The sequence below is a fragment of the Miscanthus floridulus genome, chromosome 3 (genome assembly GCF_019320115.1).
Source record: "Miscanthus floridulus cultivar M001 chromosome 3, ASM1932011v1, whole genome shotgun sequence".
Classification (NCBI taxonomy): domain Eukaryota; kingdom Viridiplantae; phylum Streptophyta; class Magnoliopsida; order Poales; family Poaceae; genus Miscanthus; species Miscanthus floridulus.
Genome location: NC_089582.1, coordinates 14,726,562 through 14,748,364, shown reverse-complemented (window position 1 = coordinate 14,748,364; position 21,803 = coordinate 14,726,562). Strand labels below are relative to the sequence as shown.

At 52.3% G+C, this 21,803-nt stretch overlaps 1 pseudogene; it reads right to left on the bottom strand.

The window, feature by feature from the left end:
- Nucleotides 1-508: 508 nt before the first annotated feature.
- LOC136543230 (galactoside 2-alpha-L-fucosyltransferase-like) lies at nt 509-21,711 on the bottom strand (annotated as a pseudogene).
- Nucleotides 21,712-21,803: the final 92 nt, after the last annotated feature.

Below are 21,803 nucleotides of genomic sequence, written 5' to 3'. Positions count from 1 at the left end.
ATCCGGCAGCCCGGGCGCCAGACATGCGGCCCCGGCCGGCGTCGCCGCCGTCGTCTTGATGGAGGAGGGGATGAGCGAAGGAGAAAGGAGGGCTCCGCCACCATCCCTGCGCCTGCGCAGGCACGAGCCGACGCCGCCACAGCCGCGGCAACCATCCCCACCGAAGCTCCACGCAGCTCGCGGGGTGAAGGACTGCCGGCCTTCTGCGGCGCGCGCCGCCCACACGAGGGAGGGAGAGCCCCGCCGCCACCTTCCTGGCCGGCCGGACGGCCATGCCGGCGGCCAGCTCTGGTGGCGGCGCGGCGGGAGAGGAGAAGAGGGGTGGGAGAGCGGCGGCGGCTCAGGGGTCCGCCCGTGTCGCCCTGCGTGGGGGAGCGACGCGGGGGAGAGGGGTCCTTGTTAAGGTCATCACTAGGAAATATACTAACTATGATTATACTTTCTTATTCCCAATCAAAATGGCATCTTATACTGTATACATGACTAATGGTTTCCCGATCAAAATAAACTAGAAGTATACCGGCGCGTGACCGTGGCATTTTCTTAAAAATAAATCTGTTATATATGTAGCATGGTTGGTCTCCAGTAGTATGTTCTCCTGCTGGGAGCACGCGAGGATCTGGTTGAATATGTCATCGGTGGGGATGGAAGCGTAGCCGAACATCCAGATCTGCACACCGATCCTCTGCTTCGCCGGAGCCAGGTACGAGCGGTAGTACCTGGTGACCAGACTCCACACTGGGTTGTTCGGTGGAAGAGGTACCAAGACAGGAGGTGGCTCACGCTCTCCTTGGCCAGGAACAGCTGCTGGAGCTCGTCCTAGAAATCGGTGTTGATGGTCGTTAACATCAATCATAAAGCGTCAACATATTCTATATATATACCTAATTCTATCACCAAATATAGGTATAGAGATTTAAACTAATGAATTCCACAAGTTTTGGTGAATTTGTGAATGCAGGAGGATTTATCCAGAAAATAGTCCCGGGACCACCGTCATACACTCCAAACAAGAAAACGGACATCAATAAGTGATTCGACACGCGAAATATGCGAAAGTCAACTCTCAAGACGGAGTCCAGGCCCCGCCACCAGAGGGGGAGGCCCACCTGCCATTGGGGGAGGCCGGCCGGCCAGATGTCACCCCCTCCTTCATACGTCGGTTTCCCATCGCCTCTAAGGTTCAATCTCCGCCATGGATCAAAGTCGGTTCGATTCGAGAGTCCAGATTTGATGTTGCCATGAATTCATGGGACCACAGGACTCCTGGTGCCCCGTATAAAAGGACCCCCAGACTCCGGGGTCCCTCGCAGACCCGGTTCCCCGGCAAAAGGCTCGGCCCAAGCAAACAACGCACAGCTCATGGGCTGGCCGAAGCACCTAAACAACAGGCCAGAAGGACGATCCAATCACCGACCGGAAGGTCTGACCGAGGAGGAGCAACGCTCGTTTTCTGACTCCGACCCCACGTCTCCGACCGGGGTACGCAAAAACCCTGCTCACTGCTCTTCTCCGACTGGCGCAACCAGAGCCGACTGGGACCAACCGACCGGGGATGCCCGCTCGGAAAAGACCAGGGAACGAACGGAGAAAGCAAGGCGAGGCGCACAAGTCAAACCACGATACCAGGGACCGTACCCTATACACCGGCAGAAACAGTACTCTGCAGGCTCCCTGACACAAACAGTGTTGTAGGCGTCGACATTTTCCCTACAGTATTATAGGCGCCATTAACTCCCATACGGTAAGGCTCCCCCCACATGCCTCTGGGCATCGACAGTGTTGTAGGTGCCGGTATTTACCGTACCGAGTGAACATGATGAAACTCCTCACATGCCTCTGGGCATCAACAGTATGGCAGGCGCCGACATCTGCCATACACAAAGAAGACGACACCACCTCCCACGTGCATCTGACATTCAACAGTATTGTGGGCGCCTACCTTTATCATGTACCCGTCGGTGTGGGCAACAAGGCTCAGAAGCATACGTACTCTCTCCCCCTCACTTGTAAGGCCATCCCCTTCATCTATAAAAGGGGATGCGCTCTCTCCTAAACATGCAACTCAACCCAGGTTGATTCAAGTTAACCTAGATCGACCAAGTTCACTAGTTCACAACCACAGAACCACCAGGTTCGGACCTCAAGCACACGCTTGAACACTTAGCTCATAGCGGAGCTCCTGTCACTCTCGGCCCTTCCAACCAGAGCCGACTGGACCTCTTGTACCCCCCATCTTTCTCCTTCTCGTTTGTAACCCCACTTCAAACTTCGAGCACCTAGGCTTAAGAATAAAGTCACCGACCGACTCAAACTGGACGTAGGGCACATTGCCTGAACCAGTATAAACCCTGTGTCATTGAGTGCTAGGCCACCTCCAATCACAACGTACGGCAAAACTACAAATATTTACTTGTTGGTCACTTTCTGCACCGACAGTTGGCACCGTCCGTGGGGAAGACGCCGTACGTTCAACACTTTTTTGTCATCGGATGGCCTACTTTTCTGCCACCTCCACCATGGCAGGCTCAAGTGATACGACTCGCTTCGGCTCACTGGAGTTTCCCGCACTCCCAACGGTTGGGATGTGGGTTCCACCCATTTTCGAGCCATCCCAGGCCTTCCTCTTCAGAAGCCTAGACTTCGTCGCCGACCGGCTCGGCGTACTACACCTCCACGAGGAGACTCTTGTTCCGGCACCCATCGGAGGGGCGCCCTCCATCGGCTCCAGGACACACGACTTCAACAACGAGGCATCCGCGCTTCATTTCGAGCAAACTCTCTGCTCAAACCCCGCTGCAAGTAATGCACATGCTGTTATTTACTTACTATCCTCTATCTTCCACCGATTATCCGGAGGGACCCCGTTGTCCCCGCCGCGACTGCCATACGACCGGTTCCCCTATGGCCTCGCGTCTTCCACGGACGCGTATGCCCGGGGGCTCCGAAGGATGCCGGAGCCACCCCCTCTCATGTCTGAATTCATGGGAATGGCGAGCTATGCTCCCATCTGTTTCCTCAACCTCATGGACGACGATGTTGAGAGTGACGGCTCTAGCATTGGCGACGTGGCGCCCCACCACCGTCTGTCCCGGGAGTGCGCTATGGCGGACGCTCCGGGATAGCCACCGGTGGTGACAGAGTCCTAGCAGACTCACACCGCTCCAGACCCTCATGCGGAGACCCCCACGCTCTGATGGGAGCACGGCGAGGAACTACGACGACAGTGGCTGCACTGGCCACCGACTGCGCCAGCCCGCTCGGCGCACCACACTGCATCCCATGCGCATAGACCGGCGAGCGGCGCCCGGGGTCACGCCCGTCAGGTCCAGCGCCACACCATGGACAGGGGCAACGATCCCCCACAGTTCACTCGGGCCAATCATAACATCATCGCCGCGGCAATACTTCTATGCGGCCTCTCCGAGCCAAACGACCCACAGGAATAGGCGATCCACCGAAACCTCCGGGCACTAGTGGAGACCACCGCCTTCAACAGGCGGAGAGCTCCGTGTTGCGACACCGACTCATGGCCTCTCCCCCACCAAGGGAATGGGGACGCAGCAGACGAGTCGCTCCACCCGCTCACCGCTACAACTGCCGAGTGCGGCACAAGAGGTCGCACCCACGCCTCGTCCTGACTTGACGAACGCTCCGTATCGACCGCTTGAATACGCGCGGCTCAGGCCGAACCGAGACGCACGCAGCGGCGACCGGAGTCTCAGCCCTGATGGCCCGGGACCATAGAACTTTGTCCAACGCCTCCAGCGAGCGCCACTCCTGCCGTGCTCCAATGGAGGCCGAGGCAAAGGCAAGGCCAAGTGCCAGGATCAGGACGAGGGCCCTTCCACATAGAAGGGAAAAAAGAACAGAAAAGATCACCGCCGACCGACCAACTCCACGTTGGTAGCCACGACCGATCACACGGGCAAGTAGCCCTAGTAGGACCCTCCGGGCCACTTCCATGAGCTCATGGATAGCCCGTGCACCAACCACGCCTACCCCGTCAAACACCTCTACAAGGACTGCGAGCTCCTCAAGCACCTTCTGCGACAGGCCGGTGGGCCAAAGGAAGAAAAAGGCGCAGAAGCAGCGGCCGAGAAAGGGGGCGTAGCGGACAAGGATCCGGACGACTGAAGGTTGAAGTGATCCGACCGGGCGTCTACCGACTGGAGGATGACAACGACGACATTTTCACCAAACGCTTGGAACAGCTATGTCGTTTTTTCTTCCCCTAAATTTTAGTCTTACCATTGTCTACTTAGCGTTTACTCCTATAAGAGCACCCCGACCCGAACACTTTTCGGCCCGGGTCGCTCGGGGGCTCCATGAGGGTACACTACTACCTCTCTTTTTCGTTTACTATCATATTGTGAAATTCCTTCCTACCCAAACAAAAGGGTAGTTCATTCCTTTAATTTGCCTTACGTAGCTTTGCTTTAAAACATTCTGACCGATCGCACTCCACCTTTTCCTATGGTTACGAGCAGCTGAGCCTCGCAGGCCGCGCCCTGGGCTCCCAAGGTTGCAGCCTATGGAACGAACGGCAAGTACGGGAAAGAAAGAATAAAAAACAAAATTATGCTAAGGAAAAACTAAGGAACGAAAGGGACAAGCTTCCCCGAATGGAGTGACTCCATCACAAAAATGAAACCGACTGTGGTCATTAAGTACACAAGAACATTTACACGGGGGCTCCCCCACGAACTTAATCTTTTTACATCTACTAAACTACTTATACTGTACCAGCTATTGGCGCGGCTTGGCGGCATCTGCTGTCGATACGACCGATGAAGGTGCGGGCTGCTCACTCCACGACGGGACGACGTTCGGCTCGGTCGAAGCCGGGGCGATGTCCACCTCCGACCTAGGCTCCCCACCATCCACAGGCTGGGCGACGTCCTCCCGATGCACGCTTCTGGCCATGTCTTCACGCCGGACGTCCATCACCCACTACACAGAGACTTGCTCTGCCACCAACCTTGCTTGCGGCAGCAAGTTCTCCCCGAGCATTTGGATGTCCTCCGTGCTCAAGCCGTCAGCATACCCGCTGCAAATAGTGGCGAAGTCCAGGTTCGGGTGGTGCGTCGCCACCGAGGTCAACACCCCCGACGCTCAGTAGAACAGCCCACTTGTGATAAGGTCCTGAACTGCTTTCGGGACCTCCACCAGTTGGACGGCGGGCACGCTAGTGCTTGGCGTCGACCCAAAGACCTCCGAGACGACTAGCTGGGCAACGTTGCGGATCTGGTCAAGTTCCCCCTCGAGAGCTCGTCGCTCTTCATGGGACTTGGTCAGCTCCTCTGCATTCCGGCCAAAAGTCGTCTTGACCATCTCCAGGTCCCGCTCCAGCGACTTCACCTTTCCGCCTAGCTCTGAAAGAAGGGTGACAATCTCAGAAATAGGCTGAAGGAAGAAACCAACATGATGAAAAATAAAAAGGGTACATACCGAGGCGAAAGTTCTCAAGGGTGGAGAATTCCTCAGCCTGTCGGGCCACCTATTTGCGCAGCCGGGCGCTCGCCTCCTTCGTCCCCATCACCCGGCCCCAAAGTGCGAGCACTTCCCGGTATGCCTCTGACCGGGCCTTCCGCTCCGCCTCCAGGGCCTTCCGCGCCAACTCCAGGGCGTTCCGCTCCGACACCAAGGTGCTCCGCTCCAACTCAAGGGTCTCCAGAGATTTTTGGAGCACCGTCTCGGTGTCCGCCAGGGATGTCCGCAACCCCACCTTGGTCTCTGCCTGGTGGGCCTTCGCCGCCTCGAGCCCCCGCTCAGTGGCGGTCGCCGCTCTGCTGCACACTGCCCCTCCACCCGCCCACGGTCGCCTCGGCCGCCCGGTCCTGGGACTCGCGGGGGCGAACTCTAGCTGACGCTCAAGCTCAGCCACCCGAGCATGCTCCATCCGGAGGAAGCGGGACTTATGGGATGACATCTCCTTCAGACCCTACGAAAAACAAGCGTGCTGAGGCAACCAACAAGAGATTTAGAAGTTAAGGACAAATGCAGGAAACTCACCTCCATGGCAAGTTGCAGGTCGACCTCGACTAACTGCTGGGCGGACTTAACCCACTCCTGGGTGTCCTCGAGCTTCGTGGATAGGTTGGCAAGTTCGGACACCATGGCGAGTCCTTTCCCCCCAAGGATGTCCCAGAGCTAACACTCCTGGGAATTCCGAAGGACGAACCGCACCATTGCTAGGTCCTCGGGGTAGGGCCACTCTAGGTCACCATTCGGCAGCCCACTAGAGGACCTAGCCTCTGATTGAACCACCGCCAGCTCCCGCGACAACACCGTCAGCTCCACCATGTCATCAGCCTCGTCATCAGACGGGATATCCACCACCTCGGTTGCGCGGGCCGCCGCCGGGCGTTCTGACTCCGTCCCGACCATGTCTTCCTTCGGTGCCTTCGGCTCCGACCACGAGTGTGAGCCGTGTAGCCCTCCACCCGGTGAGGCAGGAAGCTTGGTCTCCCTCTCCTCTTCCGCCGTAGCTGGTGGAGTAGGGGCCGTGAGAATTACCTCTAATGCGACCTCCGCCGTTGGCACCAGGATCGCCGCCAATGCCGATGCCGCCGCTGCCACCGTACTAGCAACCGACACGGTGGGCACCACCCCGGAACGGAAGGGCTCGCCGCCACCACCCTGTCCCTCCACTGCTTGCCGCGACACGCTGCAGGGTGGGCCTCCAAGCCTCCCGCACGGGAGTTGGGGCGATGCTCAACCCCGTCATCACCCGGCCACTAACAAAAAAGAGCAGGTAAGTCACACTCCAAAAAGACTCAACAACAAAAGATCGAAAAGAAACAAAGAAAAACATACCAGGAGGTAAGCGGCACGACTCTGAAGGCAAGACCCAACGTCGATGGGCCCATAGGGCAAGGACCGCTACCAGGCTACGACCCGCACCCCCTCACTTCAGCCGGGGCCGAAGTCGTCCCCATTGGATCCTGCCTGGCCTTCGGGTCGCCGTGACCCTCGCTCAGGACTCCTCGACTAGAGCAGCAGGCGGGGCATCCTTCAGCTATGAGTCACGCGCTGGCACCGGTCCCGGCGACTCATGGGTGCCAGTCCGCTCCTCGCACCGCCCGGTTTGCTCGGCCGCGTCCGCAGCAGGCGGGGACAAGACCGGCGACTCCACCGAGGGGCACGGTGAGCGTGTTCGCTTCGCCTCAATTTTGCTGACGGCGTCCGTGCTCGCTGCGCGCTTCCTCGGCACGAGAACTGCTGTGCGCCTCTCCCCTCCTGCTCATCACCAGCGGACATCGCCGTAGGGTCACGACGCTCTGCTGAGGTCACAACGACCTCCCGACTTTCCTCCTCCTTGGAGACATCACTCCTACATTCCCTGGCCTTCACGCGCCGGGCGATCTCCTGCTCCTTCTCTTGCTTCCGCCGAACCTCCTTGGTTCTCCTCTTCTTCCTAGCATCCACCGCCTCCTTCTAGGCGGCCTATCAGGCCGCGCCCTCCGGTCCCTTGGGAAGGTGCGGCCGGGACTTGTAAACTCCAAGCCCCTATGGAATGGGCGGATTGAAATAAAAAGTAATAGGAAAGCAGAGGAAAGAAGTACGGACTAAAGAGAAGGGAGCATACCAGTCTGGACACAATCGTGGAGTTGAAAGGTGTGGGCTTCCCATCGACCTTCTCTTTGGGCTTCAGGCGACTCTAGAGCTCATCGTCCGGCAGCTCCTCCGGCGATGCACGGTCCGGGTCCATCGCGCCGTTGTACTTCCACATCGGCTGCGACCTCTCCGCCAACGGCGCAACCTGGCGGCGGTAGAGGGTGTGGAACACCCATAACCCATCAAGGTCGCACTGCACGAGCTTCTGGAGCTCCTCCTCGATGACCCCCACCTTATGCTTCTCCCGACGGGCACAACCCCATGACCAACTATCTTGCTTCTCCGGCCTCCCGCCGGTGAACACCGAGAACGGCGCCTCCGCCGGATTCCTGATGTAAAACCACTCCCCGTGCCACCCCGGTTGGAGTCGCAGGGGATGTACATGGGGTACGAGCCTCCCACGCTTAGCTTCCTCTACAGGGTGAAACCCCCCACCAGCGCGACCTCGGGCAGGTTCCCCGCCATCAGAGCTCGCCCAGAGAACAGCCGCCGGAAAAAAATCCACGTACGGCTCCATCCCGAGGAAGGCCTTGTAGATGGTAACAAAACCAACAATGTGCAGCACCCCCATCGGATTGAGGTGCTGCAGCTCCAGACCCCACTCATTGAGGAGTCCACACAAGAACCAGTGCGCGGGGTATCCTAACCCGCGCACATGGAAGGCGAGAAAGGAAACCACCTCACCGGGCCGAGGTTGCGGAAACTCCTCCCTCCCGGGAGCCCTCCAGTGCGCCACCTCCTTCGTCGGCAGAAACCCCTTCGCGGCGAAGGCCTTCAACACCGATTCCCTCACCGTGGACGACCTCTAGTCCGACATTTCGCTCTGAGATCACGAAAGGATTTGTGAGTTTTTCTCTCCTCCCTCTTTCTCTCCCTTTTCTTTCCTAGAAACCACCACGGCTCTCAAGAACGCTCTTGGCAAGAAGGAAAAGGAAAGGAGGCGACAGATGAGGAATAGGCGAAAGAACAGGGCAAAAAAATTCTCCCTCCTCCTACTTAAGGAAAAGGGGTGCAGCAGTTGGGGAAGGCGCGCCGATTGGGAGAGATAAAATGGCAGAACGAAAAACCCTCTCTCTTTCCCATTTAATGCAGATGGGACGCACCCTGACCAATGAGACATGGCCTGCCCGACGGAATGGCGCCTGATCAGATGGGACATGGCCTAGGCATGGCCCACCACTACCGCACGATGACCACTACCTCACGACGGGCACAAGAACCAAAGCGCCACCGCATGTAGGCGGCCCTCTACTTCCCTAGGCGGGACTTGGAAAAAACCCAAAAACAGGATCCCCGCTAGGAGAGACCAATGGGCTTCCTAAAAGTCGATCGAACGGCTTAGGAAAACACACCGAGGGACATGTAAGGAGCAAAGGGATGCCCCATGTAGGCCATGCCGACTCCGTCACAAACGACAAGCACGGGTCCCGGTCGGACATTTTCGACTGGAGCTCTTCAAACCCTGTCACTCGAGTCATCAAGGTAACACTGCCGACCCCCGCTATTTCCTTATGATCATTTCATACATCCATACGCGCATTCATTCCATATGCCCATGCCCTCCGGACGATTCGGGCTCTGAACCGCCCGGGGGCTCGGGAACTAACCATCGCACATGCAACGAAATGCATCACAACGCTCCGTGTTGCATCATTCGACATGAGCAATGACCGACCGGGGTTCGAAGGCTGGCCCACGAAGGGCTCAAGGCCGCCCCGTGTCAACAGAGCCAGGGGAGAAAAACGCAAATGAGCCCTGTGCGGCCCTCGCCCAGTCAGGCAGACAGGGTCATCTCAACCTTCTCATTTGATTCTAAGCCTCTACCAAGCCCACAGAATCTCCATCGAGGGGAGGCCGTTAGGCCACCCGGGTCAGTCTCTGGAATGACCCAGACATCTACCGGGTTGTAGGTAAAGGAGCAGTGGAATATCATAAGAGGGCTATGCTGACCCCATCATGAACGACGGACCCGAATTCCACTCGATCATACCCGTTAGCGAACTCACCGAGCGCGTCACTCGAGCCCGAGCGATCGAGACAAGTGACAAAACTCAGCCCCTCCGGTTGTGAGAAACCGAGGATGGGGTAACGCACATAACTCAAACCGACCCCTACCAAAGCCCAACGTGGCTCGGGGGCTCAAGATAAAATGCCTGGGTCTACGACCCCGAACTCGCCCCATCCGGCTATGCTTCGACTACACACCAAACGCCTGGGTCTATGACCCCAAACTCACCCCATCCGGCTACGCTTCGACTGCACACCAAACGCTCGGGTCTACGACCCCGAACTCGCCCCATCTGGCTACACTTCGACTGCACACCAAACGCCCAGGTCTGTGACCCCGAACTCGCCCAATCCGGCTACGCTTCGACTGCACACCAAACGCCCGGGTCTACGACCCCAAACTCGCCCCATCTGGCTACTCTTCAACTACACACCAAACGCCCGGGTCTGTGACCCTAAACTCGCCCCATCAGGATCCACAAGCTCTGGCTCGCCTGATCCCTAAAACTAACTAACTAACTACCTCGGCTGCATAGGCCAGGATCCACGACTTTGACTCGCCCGATCCCACAGCGCGCACCGATGCTAGGATCAGCGAGCTCCGTCTCGTCCGATCCCTAAGACTAACTGCCTCACCCGATCCCACGGCGCGCACCGACGCCAGGATCAGCGAGCTCCATCTCGTCCGATCCCTAAGACTGCCTCGCCTGGTCCCACGACACGCATCGACGCCAGGATCCACGAGCTCCATCTCACTCGATCCCTAAAAACTAAACCGCCTCGGCTGCGCAGCGACGCCTTGGTTGATGACTCCATCTCGACTAAAAAACACGCACACACGCCCGTTGACAAACACCCCCCCAGACGATTCTACCCGAATCGCCCGGGGGCTCGGGGTCTAAACCCGCGGGTGCGCTCGCGCGCACCTGCTGACAAAACAAAAAACTCCTCCGCTGGCAACACGAGAAACCCCCCAGACGGTTCTGCCCTGAACCAACCGGGGGCTCGGGGGCTAAACCCGCAGGTGCGCTCGCGCGCACCCACCGTCAAGCCAAAAATCCCCCAGACGATTCTAACTGAATCGACCGGGGGCTCGGGGGCTCCTGTCAGGTTCATAAACCCAGGGTCTCTCGTGGACCTGCTTCCCCGCAAAAGGCTCGGCCCAAGCAAACAACGCACAACTCATGGGCCGGCCCAAGCACCTAAACAACAGGCCGGAAGGACGATCCAATCACCGACCGGAAGGTCTGACCGAGGAGGAGCAACGCCCGTTTTTTGACTCCAACCCCATGTCTTCGACCGGGGTATTCAAAAACCCTACTCGCTGCTCTTCTCCGACTAGCGCAACCAGAGCTGACTGGGACCAACCGACCGGGGACGCCCGCTAGGAAAAGACCAGGGAACGAACGGAGAAAGCAAGGCGAGGCGCACAAGTCAAACCACGATACCAGGGACCGTACCCTGTACACGTGTAGAAACAGTACTCTATAGGCTCCCTGACACAAAGAGTGTTGTAGGCGCTGACATTTTCCCTATAGTATTGTAGGCGCCATTAACTCCCATACGGTAAGGCTCCCCCCACATGCCTCTGGGCATCGACAGTGTTGTGGGCGCCGATATTTACCGTACCGAGTGAACATGATGAAACTCCTCACATGCCTCTGGGCATCAACAGTATGGCAGGCGCCAACATCTGCCATACCCGAAGAAGATGACACCACCTCCCACGTGCATCTGACATTCAACAGTATTGTGGGCACCTACCATCATCCTGTACCCGTCGGCGTGGGCAACAAGGCTCAGAAGCATATGTACTCTCTCCCCCTCACTTGTAAGGCCATCCCCTTCATCTATAAAAGGGGATGCGCTCTCTCCTAAACATGCAACTCAGCCTAGGTTGATTCAAGTTAACCCAGATCGACCAAGTTCACTAGTTGACAACCACAAAACCGCCAGGTTTGGACCTCAAGCACATGCTTGAACACTTAGCTCATAGCGGAGCTCCTATCGCTCTCGGCCCTTCAGACCGGAGCCGACCGGACCTCTTGTACCCCCATCTTTCTCCTTCTCGTTTGTAACCCCACTGCAAACTTTGAGCACCTGGGATCAGGAATAAAGTCACCGACCCACTCAAACTGGACGTAGGGCACGTTGCCTGAACCAGTATAAACCCTATGTTATTGAGTGCTAGGCTGCCTCCGTTCACAACGTACGGCAAAACTACAAATATTTACTTGTTGGTCACTTTCTGCACCGACATTAGTCCTCTAGTAGGCTCTACTCTTATTGTACATCGAAAATAGTGAGTTAGAGAGTGAGTGAAGAGTTTGGAGGAAGTACCAGCCTGTCGGTGCTACCTCTATGCTTGTACTTTGGCGGATCTGGGCTTCTCCAAGTCTGCATCTGAGATACTTCTGGTAATTGATTTCTGTTTAAAGTAAGTATTGTGTTCTCTTGTTCTCAGGTTTTGAGTGCTTTAATCCTTGCTAGGCCTCTAGATTAGAGTAGTGATCGATAACATAAGCGTGGTGCTTGGGTTTTTGGTTACCTGAGTTTGCTCCCTGCTCCCTGGTCACATGGTAGTAGTGGGTGGTGACAGCCCCATTTATCCTCTGTAGTCCATCACGTGTTGACTAGGTTCTTAAATTAGTAGGATCATAGTCGCGTCGTCAGAGTTATCTTTTAGCGGTGCATTACCATCTAGCGGCATCCCGAAGTGAACACTAAAATCATAAGCCTTGCTTTGCATAGGGTCAAAACCATAGGAATCTTGTCTACTCATACTTTAAACCTTGTTTGCTATCCCTGGACAAACTAGTAATTAGACAACACACACGTTTCCCCTATTGACACGAAAATTTGGTTCGAGACAGGAAATCCCTGAAGACAAGAAATTATCAAGGGAAGCCGAGTCCTCCAATCATATCAGCTAAACAGATTGCCAGTTCCGCTAGCGAAATGGCGACATCAAGGGAATGGACCTTGTTGGCAGGATCGGCGAGGCACGAAGCAAGAAGACACATCGGACTCCACAGAAGGGAAAGATTGGAGTCCAAGTTATCTTAAATTAGGGAGTTTTTCTTTTTCAAGTTTGTAACCGGTCTTATTCGACCAGGACTCGTAGTCAGTCCTTGGGTATAAATATTGAACCTTGGCCATTGTAATGGATATCTCCAAAGATCAACACAAATCAGTACCTTTACTTTTTCGGCTCACACCACCCCTTAGGAGTAGGAGTATAGTAGATTTCGATGAGTTCTTCGGCGAGCAGGGCTACATCGGTTAGGTCCGACCTCTAGTTTGTCTGTGAGTATCCGTCACGACTTATACCTTGTTTGTAAGGCTGCATCAGTTAGGTTTGACCTCTTGCAAGCTTTGTATAAGTTAGTTATCGTCAGTTGTTTGTAAGGCTGCCCTCAATTAAGTCTGATCTCTTGCAATTGCTGATAGTTATCCTCGATTCTTATCAAAATCTGCATGGCTGCCCTCGGTTGAGTCTTATCTCGTATGAATTTTGATATGAATCCCCTGCCCGGTTAAGATTGAGATATATCAGCTTTATATTTCTTTTTTAATCGTCATCTCATCACACTACATTATTTACATCTTGAGGTCCACCTTAAATTACTGATCAATCTTGCTCCCTTGTCAATTGCAGGTCAAATTGACTGGCACGCCCCTCGAGGTCTCGACCGTCTGGTCCGGTGATGCCCTTCCAAAGCATGGAGAGAAGCTCAGGATCTACTCCACGTAGGGCCTCTCGTCGGCATTGATCACTGTGTTCCCCGCGTCAGATTTTTGGTGTCAACACAGGTCTAGCACGCCTAGTGGGACAACAATCGTTTGATCAGAAGTCAACCACAGTCGTCAATGTGGAAAACAACAACGCCATTCTCAAGATCAACCTTAAGGACTTGCCTAACAACCAGAAGACGCTCATTGAGCAGGCAGCAGAAGAATTCAAAGAGAAGTGTCAACTGTCTTATAGTAGGATGCGCGAATCCATCGTTCAGAAGACCCTGTCGCCAAGAGTTCTCCTACATGGACAGAGCGATCTAGATGGAGAAGCTGAAGCTAGACTTGCTGCCCAGATGATCCACAAGAGTATCAATGAAGTCATTACAAATCACAATTAGATGCTTGTCAATATGGTTGGCAATGTTATGAAGTCAGTCTTCTTTGGGGCACCGGTTGATCAGACTAGATCAGGATACTTCAGTGGCTTCAACCCTTTGACTGTGGGAAGCAATGTGACTAGCTCTAGTCAATAGCTGAACGGTGGGCAATATCAGTAGCCACCAATGTAGTAGCCTCCAGGAGGACAAGCCCTAGACCCTCAAGTTCAGCTAACCATAGGGGGGCAAGTACCAACCCCGCCAACAGTAGGGGGTAGGTCAAGGACAAGTGACAGGGAGGCAACCACCAGCTCAGCAATCTCTAGGTGCCCTTGTCACACAGACAAATTAGCTTTCAAGTGGACAAAACCAATCTTATTCGATCTAGCAGCCAACCTCGCCAATCAGTCAACAGGATGTGCAACGGCTGTCTCAGGGAAAGTTTGCTACTTCCTATCGGACACCTCAGTCGGCCCATAAAATTGCTCTGTCAGTACAATGGATCACCAAGGATGTTGGTCCTAACTTCTTCAATAGTCGGTTACAAGGATATACAATCACAATATCTAGATCGACTATCCAGAAGATTATCATCCAGTTTCTGACGTCAGCACATACGAGATGATGCCACACCCTGGGTATCAGAACCCTTATAACTACAACGTTCAACAGCTTCAAGCCCAGGGACAACAGCTACAAGTTCAAGGATAAGAGTCTCTGGCTCAGGGTCAACAAGTTCATGCACAAGGATCTCAAGCCTAAGCCCAAGGACAGCCGAGATAGGAAGCCTTGGCCATGGATGCTAACAAATTCGCCAACAAGATAGTTGCTATGATGCAGAGCTAGTTTGGTCTGAAGCCCAAAGGGCACGTTGGCTCCTACCAGCGCCCATACCTCGCTTGGTATGATATTATGCAGCTCCCTCCATGCTACAGGGTCCCAGGCTTCTCCAAAATTACTAGGGTAGATGAGATGACAACCATGGAACATATCAGCCACTACCTGGTTTAGCTCAGAGATGCATATGTTGAGGATGCACACAGAGTTCGGTTCTTCCCTTTGTCCCCCTCTAGACCGGCCTTTAGTTGGTTTTCTTCGCTTGAACCAAACTCTATCACTGGGTGGGCTGATCTAGAAAACAAGTTCCATGCATACTTCTACAATGGGACAGGAAAGAAGAAGCTTACAGATCTAACAAGTATGAGGCAGAGAAGCAATGAGTCAGGCTCTGACTTCATTCAGAGATTCAGAGAAGTTAGGAGCCGTTGCTACTCGTTGAATCTATTTGATGGCCAACTGGCTGAATTGACCCTTCAAGGGATGTATCCATTGATCAAAGAGAAGTTCGAAGGCCAGGACTTTGAAAGCTTGGCCCATTTAGTTCAGAGAGTGTCTGCTTTTGAAAGTCAGCACTGGACCCTACGCAAAGAGATGTTTTTGAAGGGGAGTGCTGCTATGTCTGATCCCTATGATGCAGAATCTGATGGAGATGAAGAAGTCACAACTGCTGAATGGACATGGGGCGAGGCTCCAGTATCGTGTCCATGGGTGAAAGAAAAGAAAGATGTTTACGACTTCGATGTCAACAAAGCTGATAGGATCTTTAACTTACTGCTGGAGAAGAAGTAGTTGAGGCTACCTACAAATCATGTGATCCCTTTGGCTAAAGAATTAAAGAGGAAGAAATAATGCAAGTTCCATAATGCCACCACTCATAATACTAGTGATTGCAGAATCTTCCACGTACATATTCAGAAGGCTATAGAGCAAGGAAAAATCAAGTTTGAGCTAGCCAAGAAAACGGCAATGGGCGTAGATGGACATCCCTTCCCAGGGGTGCATATGGTGGAGTTTCTATTGGCTAAGGGAAAGACAAAGGTCTTGACATTAGCTAAGGCCAAGGAAAATGGGTCAGTTGACCCCAAAGTTCAGATATCGGTGAATGAGTTCAAGAAGGATGATTAGCAAAAGAGCCGGTACGAACAAGGCGAGACATCTAGTGCTGGTGCTTTACGTCCTCGGGTCACTTCTAGGATCTTGTTGAACAAGTGCAATGCTAGAAGGATAAGGACTATTAGCGCCGGCTCAAAGAAGAAGAATATGAGCATCGGAGCGATGAGAAAAGGTATAAAAGAGAACAACCGAGCTACATTGGAGTTGTCCTTTCTTTAGACACAGCTAGAACAAAGGTTTGAAATTGCCTACAAGATGGAACTACCCAGAATGTAGTAATTAGTATGCAGAGTTCAGACAATCTCAAGCCAACCGCCGGTCCATCCATGAGCATTTGAATTGTCAATCTAATAACATGGATCGAGGCATAAAAAAATAAAGGAGTTCATGATTGGTTAGGCAAGCGTGTCCATGATCAAAATTGGGCCGATTGTGATGAAGAGAAAGAGTATATTTGGTAGGAGGGCCAATGGTTTCTAGGAGGTCTAACAAGGAGCCAAAAGAGAAGGGTTCAACGCCTGAGAAACAGAGAATTGGAAGCTCAGAAGTATAGTAGACCTCGGACATGGCGCGTCAAGCAAACAGACGACAAGGGTAAGCTGTCGACTAATATTGATATGGTCTTCATCCTACCTGTAGAGTCTAGGGGTTCCTCGAAATACGAACACAAAGAATCTGATGGGGAGGAGTATTATGAAGAAGAATTGGAAGAAGCAATAGCTCAGTTAGCCCTCTAGTCCCAACAAGCTATATTTAACAAGCCATCTCAGCATCGGCACTTGAAGGCTTTATACATAAAAGGATTTGTCGATGGAAAGCCGATGACTAAGATGTTAGTCGATGGAGGTGCTGCTGTTAATCTGAAGCCATATACTACTTTCCGTAAGCTCAGGAAGGGCCCAGAAGATCTGCTTGAAACAGACATGATGTTGAAAGACTTCGGTGGCAATGCGTCTAAGACCCAGGGGGCAGTTAACATCGAATTGATGATTGGAAGTAAAACCTACTACTTTCTTCATCATCGATGGTAAAGGAACATATAATCTGCTCTTGGGTCGTGACTAGATCCACGCTAATGGCTGCATCCCTTCCATAATGCACAAATACCTTATCTAGTGGCAAGGAGACAACGTCGAAGTGGTTCAGGCTGATACATCTGTAAGCGTGGCAACAGTCGATCCAACATACTGGGAATTTGAAGACTATGAATGCTTCTCTGGTTGGCTCTAGGAAGGAGGCGTCATCAAAATCAACGATGGACATCAACAGCCGATCCAAGCAATCGGCTCTGAGAGTTTATTTTAATGACTTCTTTAGTTGGTTATCACGGATCGGCTAAACATTGCCTTTATGAGTTAAAATCTTGTCATTCTGTTTTAAAAAGTCAGATTTGGATTGCACAACACTTCGACATAGCTTGACAGCCGATGATTATTAAGTTTTCATAAAGATTTAGTACTTCAATCATCATCGGCTATTTTGAAACAATTTTTGTTATGAGATTTCAAGTCCTGATGATTAAGGGTTAGCGCTTAAGTGCGGATCATCGCCAAGTCCGACAGCCGATACCAGCAGAGTATCATCTTTAGAACAAAAAATAAAAGATCCCAACTCAGCCTTAGAAGGCAAAAGCCGGTGTAGTACGCATTGCCTATAGTGCAAAATAAAAAGATGAAAAATACAGAATCATATAGAAAAGAGCGTTAGTAGCATTCACAGAGTCAGACAGAGAATTTGTCACTGAGGGAAAGCACCCCTGAGCTTGACGAATCCGGTCGCGTAATCCGCAGCCAATTGGAGACTTTCAAGCTGCGCTGACAAGGCTGATGAAAAGAACCAGTCAGAGTTCTATGAGATCAAGGTTGTGAGAATAGAAGTCGCAGCAAGGAATCTCACCTATGATTCTAGCCTCAGCTTCGGCCAACCTTGCTTGAGCGAAATTGGCCCTATTCTCTGAGATGGTGAGCGCATCCTGTAGAGCATTCAGATGGAAGTCCATGTGCCCAAGATCGTGAGCCGCATTAGAGTATCATGCCCGGGCCTCATCTCTCTCCTGAAGAAGTCAGCAGACGTCATTTCCATGGGAATCAGAGGATCCCGTGGGGGAGTTTACTAGAGCCACCACCTGCACGCCCCAAGGACCGACGATCGTGCGGAGAAGAAGGATACGAAAGGTTAGATTAATCCGCTCAAGGATCATGAAACCATGTTCATCCTTACTCTTGGAGATGAGAATGCTGGTGTGGTGGCACAAACTAGTCTTGAATCTCATCAGTGGGTCGCTTGTTGTTCTCCATCTCTACAGAAAAGATGACAATTTTGGATCTGAAGATGAGAGGAACAGTTCGCTCTCAGGACGCAAGAAAATCAAGGTGTGGTAGATTGGTTTCTCGTCTGCGACCATGGCCTGTATTTATAACCCAGAAGATGCAACGATAGGCCTCCTCAAGGCCGTGCAATCGGAATCAGTTATGGAAAGGAATCGTCACTCCGGAGATCAAGGGGATAGTTTGCAAAGAATTAGGAGACACAATAGATTCGGAATTTATTGCTTTCCAGGATTATGATACCTCGGATCCTGGAGGATTATTACAAGAATGATTACACCCGAAACCGACTAGTCAACCCAAGAAGACTCCATTGGATTGAACGGAGTCTGAACCCCACAAAGCCGAAAAATGTGAGTCACATCGGCTAAGAGATGGAAGTAGCATTAGGGGGAGAAGGAAGTAGACCTATTCGTCAAGAATGCACTGTTAACCTCGCAGGCTTCTCGCCATAGATAGAGTAAATAAGGGGAAGGTGTCCACACATTCGAGCCCTTGCAACACTAGAATAGCCTCATAGCGATGGTGAGAAGACTCAGGTGATATCACAAGATTTCTTCTAGCCACGACGGATGATTCTCTTGCTTCACAAGGCACTAAAATGGGCGACACAATCACCCTAAATACAAGAATTCTCCTAGCCACTAGGGGTTTTCATGGTGAACAGTTGGTCCAAAGAGGATCCAACGAAGCCGAGGGCGCTCAGAAAAGCGGAAGCAAGAAGAACATGGCTGTATAGGCATGCTCGGTCATTCTCATCAAGATCGGAGATTTATAGTCGACCAGAGAAGCTGAATCCAAACACCCATGAAGCAATAGTGCACCCATGGAACTTTGGGACATAGGATGCCAACAAAGAAGTGGCATACCCATGAAGCATGCAAACGACCGAGAGCATAAAGAAGAACAGAGCCAGTGAGCCCTAGGGTAAAGTTCTCGGTCCCTGTTGAAGACACGTCGATGGCCTCACGATAGCCCAGAAGACAATTTCAGAATAAAATCACTTTTATCCTGAAATTAGGGGGCATGTGTTGACACAGAAATTTGGTTCGAGACAGGAAATCCCTGAAGACAAGAAATTATCAAGGGAAGCCGAGTCTTCCAATTAAATTGACTAAACAGATTACCAGTTCAGCTAGCGAAATGGCGACATTAAGGGAATGGACCCTGTTGGTAGGATTGGCGAGGCACGAAGCAAGAAGACACATCGGACTCCACAGAAGGGAAAGATTGGAGTCCAAGTTATCTTAAATTAGGGAGTTTTTCTTTTTTGAGTTTATAACTAGTCTTACTAGACCAGAACTCGTAGTCAGTCCTTGGGTATAAATATTGAACCTCGGCCATTGTAATGGATATCTCCAACAATCAACACAAATCAGTACCTTTACTTTTTTGGCTCACGCCACCCCTTAGGAGTAGGAGTAGAGTAGTTTTCGATGAGTTCTTCGGCGAGCAGGGCTGCATCGGTTAGGTCCGACCTCCGGTTTGTCTGTGAGTATCCGTCACGACTTATACCATATTTGTAAGGCTACATCGGTTAGGTTTGACCTCTTGCAAGCTTTGTATAAGTTAGTTATCGTCAGTTGATTGTAAGGCTGCCCTCAGTGAAGTCTGATCTCTTGCAATTGCTGATAGTTATCCTCGATTCTTATCAAAATCCACACGACTGCCCTTGGTTAATTCTAATCTCGTACGAATTTTGATACGAAAACCCTGCCCGGTTAAGATTGAGATAGATCGGGTTTATATTTCTTTTTGAATCGTCATCTCGTCGCACTACAATGTTTACATCCCGCTTTGACGATGGTTCTTGCTAGTCTAGCCGTTCTGTCCTGATCTCAATTGAGGATAGCATGTGGTCGAAGGCATGTTTAGCCCTAGGTGAGGCTTGCTAGTTGACAAAATCCGGTCTAGAATTGCTTTTATGGTTGTATCGGTTTGGTCTGACCCCACTGCTAGCATCATAGATTGGAAATCATTAGGTGGTAAGCCTTGCTTATGGCCAAGCATAGTCTTTGGCTGCGGCTATGTCAGCATCGGCTGTTTAGTCGATTGCCTGAGCTCTCACGATCATAGCGTGTTCCCGTGATCTCGTTAAGTGTTTATAGATCCATATGCTTTGAAGGTTTAATCTGTTATCCTTATTATGGCTGTATCGGTTAAGTTTGACCCCCACTGATAAAGATAGTAGATTGCATCTGATAGGCGTACGGGTTTATACACGTTTAATGGTTGAGTGGTTGCATGATATGACCCTTTTTTCACTGGAATCGGCTATTTAGCCGGTAGCCTGTCTTTTGAGAATATATATTGGCTGTTTACATGCTCTTTAATTGTTCTTGTTTTGGTTGAAAGCTAGTTTGTTTCTCAATCAAATCATATACTTTCACGCCTTTCTTTTTACATCTTTTGTATGCTTTCATGATGATCGGCAGGTTAGATCTATATAATTGACTAACTGATGATTGTCGATATGCTCATTTAACTTATCATACATCATGAACATGCTGGATATCGACTCTCTAGTCGATAGCCTTGTCTCGCTGGCCACTTGGCCGTACATTTGGAACTATCTAGACAAACGACCAGCATGTTCTACCTTAAATTACTGATTAATCTTGCTCTCTTGTCAATTGCAGGTCAAATTAAATGGCATGCCCCCCGAGGTCACGACCGTGTGGTCCGGTGGTGCCCTTCCAAAGCCCGAAGAGAAGCTCGGGATCTGCTCTACGCTGGGCCTCTCGCGGCGTTGATCACTATGTTTTCGGCGTCGGATTTTCGGCGTCGACATCCCCATGGATACGATACTCAATAATACTCTAGGTGAAAACTACTTCGATACCCATGCGCTTGCGGATTTTGTCTGTGTGCCACCACAGGTGTCAGCAGTCGGCCATCGGGTACAGCGACAGCGTGAAGTAGAGGTCGCCGTACAGTAGCAATTAGTTGACCTTGCCGAGCATGAGCTGGTGCTCACCACAGAAGAAGACCGGGTCCTTGAGCTAAAACTCTAAGCTTTGGTACACGTACAGCGGCACGCCCGCCGTCACGTTCATGGTCAGGCCGACCACCTTAGCCTTGAGCAGACTCTTGTGTGACCGCTCGATGCTCTGTCCCTGCAGGACCAGGATAGCGATGGGGAAGTTGTCTTCCATCAGGAGGCGCCACATCATGCCCCAGAATGGCTCACAGTAGAGGTCGGTCGAGTCTGGGGGTAGGGCGACGAGTAAGATGTGGCCCATGAGCAGCGGGTAGAAGAAGGCGCTCAGCATGGACTGCATGTGGTTGCCGAGGCTGTCGAAGGGGAGCCACACAACATAGGTGCACTCCATGATGTAGGCGTTGCGGTCGGACCAGAGCTGCTCCATGGACTTGGCATAGAGTGGCGTGTTGGGGGCGCACCGCCTATCTCGGGCCTCGTAGGTGCGCAGCTTGTCTCCAAGGTACAACGACACTGCATACGGGAAGTGCTTATGTTACCGCCATGACTCGTACCGGCTCCGGCACGATCGCCGGTCCATGCCCACCGGGAGAAGCCTGTCGAGGAGCTCATTGCGGCCATGAGGAGCTTTCGTCGTCGAATGCCCTAGAGCCACCATGTACGAAGGGAACAAGGCCAGCGGCATTTTGGCCGAAAGCTTGATAGTAAAGACGGCATGAAGCATTCCAGGAGCAGGGGTTGGCGGCATCGGGCAGGGGAGGGGCTGCGGTCGCCGATGGAGGTCGGTGGGAGTAGGGACATGCGGCGTGGGGCAGGGGAGGGAGGATCCTACCGGCGAGG